The sequence below is a fragment of the Equus przewalskii genome, chromosome 26 (genome assembly GCF_037783145.1).
Source record: "Equus przewalskii isolate Varuska chromosome 26, EquPr2, whole genome shotgun sequence".
Taxonomy (NCBI): domain Eukaryota; kingdom Metazoa; phylum Chordata; class Mammalia; order Perissodactyla; family Equidae; genus Equus; species Equus przewalskii.
The window spans coordinates 16,381,130-16,395,186 of record NC_091856.1 but is presented as its reverse complement, the minus strand read 5'-3'; positions in this window follow the sequence as shown (position 1 = coordinate 16,395,186).

Genomic DNA, 14,057 nt, shown 5'->3' with positions numbered 1-14,057 from the left:
AGGTTTTACATGGGAAGCTTAAGGACACGTAAATCTACTAATGAATATAATATCCACTTGGGTGTCTGGCTCCAGAGCGTGGGCAGGAGCCATAAATTTGGGAGTCTTTAGTCTACAACTGGTTTTCGTATTTTTATTTACAGCGGAATGTGTTCTAGTTGATAAAGAAGAGGTTGGTTATGCAGGTGAAAAGAAATAACCCAAGTAATCTAGGGAGGTTAGCAGAGATGTGATCCAAGTACATTAACCTTTGGTGGGAGGGGAGACGCTTCCTCCGTCATCGCAGGAAGAAGACAGAATATTGATACAGATGCAGAGACATTTGTAACTTTGACTATGAAAAACAAGGTCTCTGGTCTAATGGCTTCTATTTTCTCAATGAAGCATAAGCTAAGATTATCCTCCCGCTTTTTTTTTAAAGATTTTATTTTTCCTTTTTCTCCCCAAAGTCCCATGGTACATAGTTGTGTATTTCTAGTTGTGGATCCTTCTAGTTGTGGCATGTGGGACGCCACCTCAGCATGGCCTGACGAGCAGTGCCATGTCCGTGCCCAGCATCCGAACCAGTGAAACCCTGGGCAACCAAAGTGGAACGTGCGAACTTAACCACTCGGCCACAGGGCCGGTCCCTACCCACTCCTTTTTTTAAGTACTCTTTTTGGTGAGGAAGATTGGCCCTGGGCTAACATCTGTTGCCAATCTTCCGGTTTTCTTTTCTCCCCTCAGCCCCAGTACATAGTTGTATATCCTAGTTGTAGGTCATTCTAGTTCTTCTATGTGGGACGCCGCCTCAGCAAGGCTTGATGAGTGGTGTCATGTCTGTACCCAGGATCCAAACTGGCAAACCCCGGGTCACCAAAGCAGAGCACACGAACTTGACCACTCAGCCAAGGGGTTGGCCCCAGATTGTCCCTGGAGGGTTGAGGTTTGAGAACAGAAGTGAAAATATAAAATTGTTATCACATCATGTGAGAAAGCAAATTTACTGGAGAATTGCTGGGGTTGTGGGGCAGCATTGAGTGTGCCTGTACGTTGATAATTAAAGTAAAACCAGTCTGGTTGTGTGATTTTCTCCAATAATATTCAGCTGCCCATGGGAAGCTGTGGAAAAGGCAGCTTTTGGTTTTATTCAGGGTTGGGGTTATGCCAAGGTGACTGAGGCAGAAGGGAGAGGAAAGGAAGCTGAAGGCACTTGCCAGTGAGTAATTATAATGAAGCAGCTTGGAAACTTATCTGAACTAAACTGGACTAAAATTCACCCTCACTATGACAATGATAATAAAGGGTCAGAAAGTCAAAACCAGGGAAAGAAGAACACATAAATAGAAGACCCATAAGGTTACTAAAATTGAGCTTTATGCTGTGCCAACCCTGTGAACTCTTCATTCCTTGCTCCTTTCCTGGCGAGAGGCTTTTCACGAAGCCTGACAAGTATGCTGAGGGCGTTAGCAAACACCAGCACTCATTCAGCCTCAGCCAAAACAGGTATGCCCAGACGTATCCAGGAAGAACCCTCAGGCTCTGCTATGGAGACCCAACCAAGAGATGTTTCTTCTCCCAAGCCTTCTAGAAAGATCAAAGAATATAGGCCACTTTCTTTTTTTTTTTAAAGATTTTATTTTTTTCCTTTTTCTCCCCAAAGCCCCCCAGTACATAGTTGTATATTCTTCGTTGTGGGTCCTTCTAGTTGTGGCATGTGGGACGCTGCCTCAGCGTGGCTTGATGAGCAGTGCCATGTCCGCGCCCAGGATTCGAACCAACGAAACACTGGGCCGCCTGCAGCGGAGCGCGCGAACTTAACCACTCGGTCACGGGGCCAGCCCCTAGGCCACTTTCTTATATCTATCTATCTATCTATCTCTCTATCTATCTATCTATATCCCAAGGCTTCCAGAGAGATCAAAGAACGTAGGCCTCACTTTTTCCTGGCCAAAAGCTTCTAGCTGGGCATGTAGTTACTCTAGCAGAGAAATGGCTTGTTATTACCCCCCATTCCCACACAAGCAGAATTTGGGAGGGCCAACATGGCAAGCAGAGACCCCAGAACAGATGACATGGCTTCAGAAGGCCAGGAGCTGAGAGACATTTCCTGGGATGATGGAGTGGAGCCCACAGTGGTATGTGAAGAGGAGAGTATTAGGGGCCACAAGGCCATTAGATCACACACATGTACACACACCACATACACCCTCACACCCAGATCACCATTAACAAAGCGGAACTGGCATTTCCCTGGATTTCCCACGTAGAAAGCTTTAGCACAATACTTCTCAAACTGTCAAATGTGCTCCTGAATCACCCAGGGATCTTGTTTAAAATGCAATTCCTGAATCAGTAGGTCTGAAGTGGAACCTGGGATTCTGCATTTCCAACAGGCTCACAGCTGGTGCTGATGCTGCAGGTCCAGGGACCACTCTCGGAGGAGCAAGGCTCTAATACACTTAACAGTGATCCATTCCCGCGACCATTCCTCTGTGTACTGGGACTTGCCATGAGTCCAGCTTCTCCTGAATAACATTCTCTTGTTGTCTATTTTGTGCCCCCATTGAACTTGGCATAACAAAGAACAGTAAAAGACAGAGTAGATACACCGGGGTCCAAAGTGCCTTGGCCTGACAACTTCCATCACTCTGAAAGAATCCGAGCACCTGTCCTCCAGCTTTGGGCCTGGACATGTGTAAATCGTGGTAGGAGAACCAGGCAGTGTCCACCACTTGGATCTCTCTCTGGAGCTAGTACCAATCACTATTCTTCTAATAGCGTTTGCCTCTCCAGAGGGTTTCCCAGATGTCCTTCTTGGTGGCCTATATTTCCCTTAAGAATAACTAAGCCATCAGGATACCAATGGTACCGAGTGGATTGAGGAAGTAGCAGCAAAACTATAGTTGCTATGAGAAGGGGTGTTCCGGAGGAAGGTACTGGGAATCGTGTATCACCTGCCGGGATGGTGAGGAAGGGGGCCATTGAGATACTGGAGGAAGTCCGGAAGTGCACATTCTTTTCAAACCCTCTGCGGTTGTATCACTTGCCCACTGAGGAGTGGTTTTGGATAATGGCCCGGTAGCTTTAGACTTCAAGGGTCATTGACAGTACCTGTCAAACCAGGAGATAAGATGGGAACCATGGCTGCATGTGGGAGAGGCTGGATAGTGCCATGGTCATGCAATAAGGTAATTACAAATTGAACCCTTTTAAATAGTCATTTAGAGATGGGAGTGAAAAATGAAATTACTTTTAGTTGCCATGACTGCATGTTTTGTACTTTATAATTGTCAAGAACTGTGAAGGGGCTGAGATTTTTGTCTTTCACAAGCTAACAAGTTAGCCTGCTACAGTTGCATGGATGCTGGCAGAAAATGCAAGACTCCTGGGTCAGAGCTAAAGGACTTTATTACTCATGGCACAGCAGGCAGCATGAGGTTCCTATTCATGTTGGTTCTGCCTTGCACCCCCAAGCCCACAGGGCAACACAGAGGGGCCCAGATGAATCTTGTGCATGCAGCAGATTTGCATCACAGCTGAGGATCTCCCAGCTTAGGGAACCGAAATCTTTCATGGTAAACATTTGCACCAAAGGGAGGCATTATTACACTGGACAGAAAACAAACCCGCTGTCTGATCTGGAGAGAGGTCTTATCTCTCCCAAGGCTGTTTGCTATAAAAGCATCCTGGAGAAGATAGCCCAGAACAGAAGTCATCAGCGCCTCTGCTCATACGACATGCAGAAACATGGAACATTGTCTCCCGACAAAAATAATAGTAGCTACACTCACAGAATGCTTACTGTGCATTAAGAATACTTCTAAGTTCTTAAGTGCTTTTCATACCTTGTCTCACTTAAGCCTCAGGACAATTCTATGAGGTTAACCCCATTTCACAGATGAGATGAGGCATGAGGTTGTAAACTATCATAATCTTAATAAAAAGTTAAAAAAAAAAGTTCACTCTGAGATTCCCTATGAAAAGTTCCAGCAAAGCAGTTTCAAAAGAGTCTATATGGTTAATCACTGTTCTTGCTGTAATTTCGTCGTCAGGCCAAGTTTATTGAAACTACACTTAATTTGCAAACAAATTAGTCTTATTGTGGTTATCTTTGATAAAAATGTGAGTGGTTGTAGAGAGAAAAATTATGTTCCAGTAATGTACCATTATGGATATCATATTCTAGTGCTGTTAATTATCTTTCAGGTTTTGTTTTCTACCTGTAAACTAAATGGATCCTAAACTCTTCTAGTTTCTCCTATATTTGGCTACAACTCTCCAAACTAACATTTCTGATTTTCTTCCATCCTTCTGACTTGAAAACACTGAAAACTAAAACTGCCCTTTTCCCAAAGCTATGCAAGATAAAAGGGAATAACTCGACAGAAACTTCAGAGAAATCACCACAACAGCTCTTGTATGGACAATCTTTGAGCCTGTTGCTATGTTGCTCCTCAGAATGATCACCAGAGCTATTCAAACTATTTTTAAAGTGAGTTGCCATAGAAAAACATCCAGAAGGAATTCCCACCAAACAGGTAACCGTGACTTTTGCTTTTTACACTGAGCTTTTCCTTTATTGCTCTGAGACAACACCTTATTCAAAGCAGTCCTCTGACCTTAGGTTTCAGTGAACTCTGATCTAGCTGGCTGAAGGAAGAACTCCCTCTGTGTGCTGATGTAATAGTCATGACTTATCTTAATCACCATGACTTGACTAATTTCAGTCATTAACACTGACTGTCACAGGGATTGGCAAAGATATCCTGTTTGATTTGGCATGGCCAAATCTTACTTATACTTTCCATTTAATTTCAAGTGAGTAAATGTGTGAGGGCTATTTTATTCCTGGCACAATATTTCTTTAATTCTAATTTGCTTTGCAAAGACTTTTCATACCTATGATTTTATTAGCTCTTCCAACATCCAATAGCAGAAGATGTCTTTTTCATCTTTGACTCTCTGAGATACCTGAAACATGCTCTGTTCACAATAGGTTCTCAATAAGTATACATTCAAATGTTTGGGTTTTTTTAAAGCAAGATTGAGAAGAGGGGGCTTGCTACTTGCCAGTACTTTATATCCTATGTCACACTTAAGCTTTACAACAATCCTGTTTAATAGTGTGGTGGACATTGCAGGTTTGTCCCTAAAATCCATTCCACATGTGTCAGGTAAGCTTTGAAAATTCTCATCCCACAGGCAGAGGGGGGTTCTTGACCAATGGCCATGATAGTCCTCCCTTCATTTAGAAGAAAGATGGACTTGATACATTCTCACCAGGGAACATGGTGGGACATGATCAGAAACCAAAACCACAATGGCTTATAAATCTCTTTTTCTCCCTCATATAACAGGGTGTCCAAAGTAGGAAGTCCAGGGCTCACGCCACTGCTCCAGAAATCAAACTCCTTTTCTCTTCCTCTACTGCCAACTGTAATGAGTGGATTTCTCCTCCATGTTCACAAAATGTTTGTTGCACCACGAGGCAGCATCTCCACATTCCAGGCAGGAGAAAAGACAAAGAACACAAGAGGTATGTCGTTTGATTTTGTCACTTCTTATTTTATTTTATTTTTTTTTTTTGGAGATTTCCTGACCTTTATTCCAGTGTGTGCGTGTGTGTGTTTTTTAATTGAGTTATTGATAGGTTACAATCTTGTGAAATTTCAGTTGTACATTAATGTTTGTCAGTCATGTTGTAGGTGCACCACTTCACCCTTTGTGCCCACCCCCCACCCCACCTCTCCCCTGGCATCCACTAAACTGTTCTTAGTCCATAATTTTAAATTCCTCATATGAGTGGAGTCATACACAGATTATCCTTCTCTCGCTGGCTTATTTCACTCAACATAATTCTCTCAAGGTCCATCCATGTTATTGCAAATGGAATGATTTTGTTCTGTTTTGCAGCTGAGTAGTATTCCATTGTATATATGTACCACATCTTCTTTATCCATTCGTCTGTTGCTGGACACTTAGGTTGCTTCCATGTCTTGGCTATTGTAAACAGTGCTGCAATAAACATTGGGGTGCATAGGACTTTTGGGATTGCTGACTTCAAGCTCTTTGGATAAATACCCAGTAGTGGGATGGCTGGATCGTATGGTAGTTCTATTTTTAATTTTTTGAGGAATCTCCATACTGTTTTCCATAGTGGCTGCACCAGTTTGCATTCCCACCAGGAGTGTATGAGGGTTCCTTTTTCTCCACAACCTCTCCAACATTTGTTGGTATTAGTTTTAGATATTTTTGTCATTCTAACGGGTGTAAGGTGATATCTTAGTGTAGTTTTGATTTGCATTTCCCTGATGATCAGCGATGATGAGCATCTTTTCATGTGCCTATTGGCCATCAGTATATCTTCTTTGGAGAAATGTCTGTTCATGTCTCCAGCCCAGTTTTTGATTGGGTTGTTTGATGTTTTGTGCTTGAGTTGCGAGAGTTCTTTATATATTATGGATATTAAGCCCTTGTCAGATATATGACTTGCAAATATTTTTTCCCAGTTAGTGGGTTGTTTTTTTGTTTCAATCCTGTTTTCATTTGCCTTGAAGAAGCTCTTTAATCTGATGAAGTCCCATTTGTTTATTCTTTCTATTGTTTCCCTTCTCTGAGAAGGCATGGTGTCCGAAAAGATCCTTTTAATACTGATGTCAAAGAGTGTACTGCCTACGTTTTCTTCCAGAAGCCTTATGGTTTCAGGTCTCACCTTTAGGTCTTTGATCCATTTTGAGTTTATTTCGGTGAATGGTGAAAAAGAATGGTCAATTTTCATTCTTTTACATGTGGCTTTCCAGTTTTCCCAGCACAATTTGTTGAAAAGACTTTCTTTTCTCCATTGTATGCCCTCAGCTCCTTTGTCAAAGATAAGCTATCCATAGATGTGTGGTTTTATTTCTGGGCTTTCAATTCTGTTCCATTGATCTGTGCACCTTTTACCATGCTGTTTTGATTACTGTAGCTTTGTAGTATGTTTTGAAGTCAGGGATTGTGATGCCTCCCATTTTGTTCTTTTTTCTCAGGATTGCTTTAGAAATTCGGGGTCTTTTGTTGCCCCATATGAATTTTAGGATTCTTTGTTCTAATTCTGTAAAGAATGTCATTGGGATTCTGATTGGGATGGTGTTGAATCTGTAGATTGCTTTAGGTAGAATGGACATTTTAACTATGTTTATTCTTCCAATCCATGTACATGGAATGTCTTTCCTTCTCCTTATGTCGTCATCCAATTCTCTCAGAAAGGCCTTGTAATTTTCATTATATAGGTCCTTCACTTCCTTAGTTAAATTTACCCCAAGGTATTTTATTCTTTTTGTTGCGATTGTGAATGGTATTGTATTCTTGAGTTCTTTTTTTGTTGGTTCATTACTGGAGTATAGAAATGCTACTGATTTATGCAAATTGATTTTGTACCCTGCAACTTTGCTGTAGTTGTTGATTACTTCTAACAGTTTTCCAATGGATTCTTTGGGGTTTTCTATAGATAAAATCATGTCATCTGCAATCAGCGAGAGTTCACTTCTTCCCTCCCTATTTGGATTCCTTTTATTCCTTTTTCTTGCCTGATTGCTCTGGCCAGGACCTCCAGTACTATGTTAAATAAGAGTGGTGATAGAGGGCATCCTTGTCTTGTTCCTGTTTTCAGGGGGATGGCATTCAGTTTTTGCCCATTGAGTATGATGTTGGCTATGGGTTTGTTGTATATGGCCTTTATTATGTTGAGGTAGTTTCCTTCTATGCCCATTTTGTTCAGAGTTTTTATCATAAATGGCTGTTGGATCTTGTCAAATGCCTTCTCTGCATCTATTGAGATGATCATGTGGTTTTTATTCCTCAGTTTGTTGATGTGGTGTATCACGTTGATTGATTTGCGGATGTTGAACCATCCCTGTGTCCCTGGTATGAATCCCACCTGATCATGATGTATGATGCTTTTGATGAATTGCTGAATTCTGGTTGCCAAAATTTTGTTTAGAATTTTTGCATCTATGTTCATCAGTGATATTGGCCTGTAGTTCTCTTTTTTCGTGGTGTCCTTGTCAGGTTTTGGTATCAGCGTGATGCTGGCCTCATAGAATGTGTTAGGAAGTGTTCCATCTTCCCTAATTTTTGGAATAGCTTGAAAAGGATAGGTATTAAATCCTCTCTGAAAGTTTGGTAGAATTCCCCAGGAAAGCCATCTGGTCCTGGGGTTTTATTCTTTGGGATGTTTTTGATTGCTGTTTCAATCTCTTTCCTTGTGATTGGTCTGTTCAAATTGTCTGCCTCTTCTTGAGTGAGCTTCAGGAGATTGTAGGAGTCCAAGAATTTATCCATTTCCTCTAGGTTATCCATTCTGTTGGCATATAGTTTTTTGTAGTATTCTCTTATAATCTGTTGTATTTCTGCAGAGTTTGTTGTTATTTCTCCTCGCTCATTTCTGATTTTGTTTATTTGAGCTTTCTCCCTTTTTTTCTTTGTAAGTCTGGCTAGTGGTTTGTCAATTTTATTTATCTTCTCAAAAAACCAGCTCTTTGTCTCATTGATCCTTTCTACTGCCTTTTTCATTTCAATAGTATTTATTTCTGCTCTGATTTTTATTATTTCTCTCCTTCTGCTGACTTTGGGCTTCATTTGTTCTTTTTTCTCTAGTTTAGTTAGGTGTGCTTTAAGGTTGCTTATTTGGGATTTTTCTTGTTTGTTAAGATGTGCCTGTATTGCGATGAATTTTCCTCTTAAGACAGCTTTTGCTGTATCCCATATGAGTTGGTATGGCATGCTATCATTTTCATTTGTTTCCAGGTATTTTTTTATTTCTTCTTTAATTTCTTCAATGATCCATTGCTTGTTCAGTAGTGTGTTGTTTAGTCTCCACATCTTTGTGCCTTTCTCAGCTTTTTTCTTGTAATTAATTTCTAGCCTTATAGCACTATGATCTGAGAAGATGCTTGTTATTATTTCAATTTTTTTAAATTTGTAGAGGCTTGCCTTGTTTCCCAACATATGGTCTATCCTAGAGAATGTTCCATGTGCACTTGAGAAGAATGTGTATTCAGCTCTTTCAGGGTGAAGTGATCTATATATGTCTATTAAGTCCAATTGTTTTAGTTTTTCATTTAGCTCCACTATTTCCTTGTTGATTTTCTGTCTGGATGATCTGTCCATTGATGTGAGTGGGGTGTTGAGGTCCCCTACTATTATTGTGTTGTTTTTAACATCTTCCTTTAGGTCTGTTAATAGTTGCTTTATGAATCTTGGTGCTCCTGTGTTGGGTGCATAGATATTTATAAGCGTTATTTCTTCTTGATGAAGTGTCCCTTTGATCATTATATATTGTCCCTCTGTGTCTCTCTTTACCTTTCTTATTTTGAAAGCCACTTGGTCTGATATGAGAATTGCAACACCTGCCTTTTTTTCCTTGCTATTTGCTTGAAGTATTGTCCTCGACCCCTTCACCCTGAGTCTGTGTTTGTCCTTGGGGTGAGGTGTGTTTCCTGGAGGCAACAAATTGTTGGATCATGTTCTTTAATCCATTTTGCCACTCTGTGTCTTTTTATTGGAGAGTTCAATCCATTCACATTGAGAGTGATTATTGATTCATGTGGACTTAGTGCTGTTAATCTGTTGCTCGTTATCTTGTTTTCCTGCGTTTCTTTTCCTGTTTGCTTTAGACTACCCATTTAATACTGCAATTTCCTATGCTGGGTTTCTTAGATTTTTCCTTATTTATGATTTGTGACTCTGTTCTGTACTTTATTTTAGTGTCTACCTTGAAGTTTGTATTTAGAATCTCATGTATAATATAGTCTATTCTCTGGTGGTCTCTTACTTACTTGACCAATACTGATTTAGACCCTTTGCTCTTCCCCGCCTAAATAATTATTTTCATTTTTTTATTCCAACTCATCTTATTAATTTGTAGTTAGAGTGCTAAGATCGTCCTTGTTTTGGTAGTTTCCTTATTTTTACCCTAAAGCTATAGTTGAATATTTGCTATCCTGTTCTGGTTCTATCCATCGGTCTCCCTAGTCTGTGGATTGTGTCCCCTTTCTCCCTTTTTTCTTTTTTCAGGTATGAGAGCCTTCTTGAGGATTTCTTGTAATGGAGGGCTTTTGGTTACAAATTCCCTTAACTTTTGTTTGTCTAGAAAAGATTTAATTTCTCCCTCATATCTGAAGGAAATTCTTGCTGGATAGAGTATTCTTGGCTGAAGGTTTTTATCCTTTAAAGCTTTGAATATGTCACTCCATTCTCTCCTAGCTTGTAGGGTTTCTGTAGAGAAATCCGCTGACAGTCTGATAGGGGCTCCTTTATAGGTTATTCTCTTTTTTTTTCTTACTTCCCTGAGTATTCTTTCCTTATCGTTCCTTTTTGCCAACTTTACTACTATGTGCCTTGCAGTAGGTCTTTTTACATTGACAAATCTAGGAGATCTAAAACCCTCCTCTACACACATTTCTCCGTCGATCCCTAGATTTGGGAAGTTCTCTTCAATAATTTCGTTAAGCACACTTTCTGCTCCATTTTCCTTTTCCATATTCTCGGGAATTCCTATGATCCTTATGTTCCTACTCCTCATTGAATCCATTATCTCTCGGAGATTTTCCTCATTTTTTTTAATTCTTAGTTCTCTTTCTTCCTCTGTCTGGCGCCATTCAGCCTGTCTATCTTCGATTATGCTAATTTTCTCCTCTATGTTGTCTACATGGGCATTCAGGGAATCCGTATTCTGTTTTATCTGGTCCATTGTGTGTTTCATCTCAAGTAATTCTGTTTGATTCTTCTTTATGATTTCAATCTCTTTTGTGAAGTAACTCCAGAACTTGGCTTGTTTTTCTATCTGTCTCTCTACCTCATGGAGTTTTTTGATTATAGCTGTTCTGAACTCATTATCACTTAGTTTACCTACTTCCAAGTCCTCAGGACTTAATTCTATGTTTTTATTGTTTTCCTTCTGGTCTGGGGCTTTTATAAATTGCTGGATGGTAGAGGAGTGGTTTTTTTGCATGGTGGTAGAATTCAGTTGCAGTTACAGCCTGTCCGTGCTAGATGGGGGTCAAGAGCCACGTGTTATGAGCTCTCCACCTTGGGGCAAGATGGCTGCGCCCACTGGCTTTGCGGGGGAGGGGGAGGGAGGGGGGGTGCTGTTATGGTCTCCCAAGGCCCTTGATTTATGGGGTCCCCGCGGACAGAAGCTTTCCCCCCCGTCAGCAGGTCTCCACTGAATCAGCGGCAGGAGTCCTGGATGATCCCCGGTGGCGCAGCCCCTCCCCCGCTCCTTCCCAACCCGCACCGCAGTGATCACAGACTCTAGGGGAGGGAGCGATGTTCTCTCCTACCAGCACCTCCGAGGCTGTAAGCAAGGTTTATGATCTCTGCCTTCTTGGTATTGTAGGTCTCTAACGAGCTGGCATTATGTTTATTTTCTGAAATTCAGTTCTTCCAATCTTTTGTTGTATTTTGGAGGGGAGAGAATCCCGGGTCTGCTCACCCCGCCATTTTGCTCCGCCCCCTGTCACTTCTTATTTTAATCAGGAAAACAACAATTTTTCTAAAAGTCCCACCCATTGGATGGCTGCTCATGTCTTATTGGCCTGAACTGCATCACAATGCCAGCTGCAAAAGAGCCTGGAAAGTAGAGTTCTTAACCGGGCCCACTGCTATCATGAACAAAACTGGGGTATGGATACAGGAAAGACAAAGAATGGATATCGGACAGGCAACAGCATGATCTGCCCCTGGATATACCAAGCGTGAAATGTTTTTCAAAGTCCTGGCTGTCTGCCATTAATTGTACCTGCTTATTACTTTGGTTCCTTTACAGTATTTCCATTAGAGTATTTCCATAAACTCTCTGTGCCCCAAATGGGAAAGGACATGTTGCAATTGGAGGTCACCACTTGCGCCAAGCATCTCAGATTAAAAAGAGGGAGGTTGGTTGTCTTGCATCCATGGAGCTGAACTGTGGCAAAATCTCTGTCTGCCATGCTCAGAAGATGAGGGTGGGACATCATGGTTTCTTCACTGTTCATATCTGACTTTGGAACTCAGGACCAGGAAGTTGAATTTTTCATACTCATTAGAGTTTATGGTATGTTACCACCACTGGTCTGTTAAACTTCCTCTCTCTCTCATTAATTTATGTGCCTTTTAAAGATTTTATTTTTCCTTTTTCTCCCCAAAGCCCCCCAGTACATAGTTGTGTATGTTTTTTTAGTTGTGGGTCCTTCTAGTTGCGGCATGCGGGACGCTGCCTCAACATGGCCTGATGAGTGGTGCCATGTCCACGCCCAGGATCTGAGCTGGGGAAACTCTGAGCCGCTGAAGCGGAGTGCGCAAACTTAACCACTCGGCCACGGGGCTGGCCCCAATTTATGTGCCTTTTAAAAAAAAATCCCCCTTCTCTACTCTTCTCCTCCTCCTACTAGAGGTAACTATTGTGATGTGTTTAATGTGTAGTTTGGTTTTTTTGGTAAATGTTCTTGCATAACATGCACTGTGGACATATACTCAATTTATAAACGTGGTATTGGCTTACATGCCTCACTCTGTTCCTTGGGATTTCGGGCTGCACTGTGTTTGTAGGATTCATCCAGATTGTTGCATGTACATCTAGCCCAGTGCTTCTGATTGCTGCATGATACCTCACAGGGTGCATCCACCACATTTTACCCATACGCGCTGTTACAGGCTGGAACGTGTTCCCCCCAAGTTTATATGCCGAAGTCCCGACCCAAGTACCTCAGAAGGTAATCATATTTGGAGATAGGACCTTTAAAGAGATAATTAAGGTTAAAGGAGGTCATACGAGTGGGCTCTAGTCCATGCGACTGTATTTGGAGACAGGACAGTCAAAGAGATGATTAAATTCCACTGAGACTGTTAGGAGAGCCCCTAATTCAATGTGACTGGTGTCCTTCTAGAAGAGAGAGAGAGACACCAGGCACGTGCGTGCACAGAGAAAAGACCACGTGAGGATACAGAAAGAAGGCAGCCATCAGCAAGCCAAGGAGAAGGGCTCAGGAGACACCAGCCGGCCAACACTTTGATCTGGGACTTCCAGCCTCCATAACCATGAGAAAATTAATTTCTATTGTTTAAGCCCCCCAGTCTATGGTATTTTCTTAGGCAGCCCTAGCAATCTAATATACTCTGTCTCAGAGACACTCAGACTTCTTTCAACATTTTTTTTTTTTTGAGGAAGATTAGCCCTGAGCTAACATCTGCTGCCAATCCTCCTCTATTTTGCTGAGGAAGACTGGCCCTGAGCTAACATCCATGCCCATCTTCCTCTACTTTTTATACGTGGGACGCCTACCACAGCATGGCTTTTGCCAAGCGGTGCCATGTGTGCACCCGGGATCCTAACCGGCGAACACTGGGGCGCCAAGAAGCAGAATGTACAAACTTAACCGCTGCGCCACTGGGCCAGCCCCTCAATGTTTTTTTTTTTTTGAAACCAACAAACAACTTTTCCTGCAAAACTGACAATACTGTACAGCTAACAACTGATTATTACTTAACACTATCTTATAGGGAAAACTGAGAAGCCTATCTCTTAGAGTTCGGAGTCTTTCACTCAGTGCGTTAATTGAAAGTCTGGCAAAGAGAAAAGAGGAATCCTATCCCCCATGACACATGATTTGTTTAGGTCACACAGGCCTCAGCTTTTCAGTCTTTAATTGGTCAGAGACTGGTTTAGAGATGGTCCAATCAATGAGAGGTAGAGGACTTTTGCTAGGAATTTGGGAGCATGGATATTTTTCTCTCTTTTAGGATAGTAGAGTTGCTGCAGCCATTCTGTCACCATGAGGGATTATGCTGATGCCATGGAAAGCAGTGTGTACGGATGAAATATGACAGGTCTTGATTCAGACCCACCCTGAAGCCCATCCTATTTCTGGACTTTGCAGTCACATGAGCCAATAAATGTCCCTTATTTTTTAGGCCTGTATGAATTACTGTAACTTGCAAGACAAAAATATCCTAAATGATACAGGTAGGTGCAAGGTACCAAATGTGAATGAAGTCAGATCTCAGCCCTTGGGCAGGGGTGGGAGCATAAGTTCATTTGCACTCAAAAGATTGGCAAA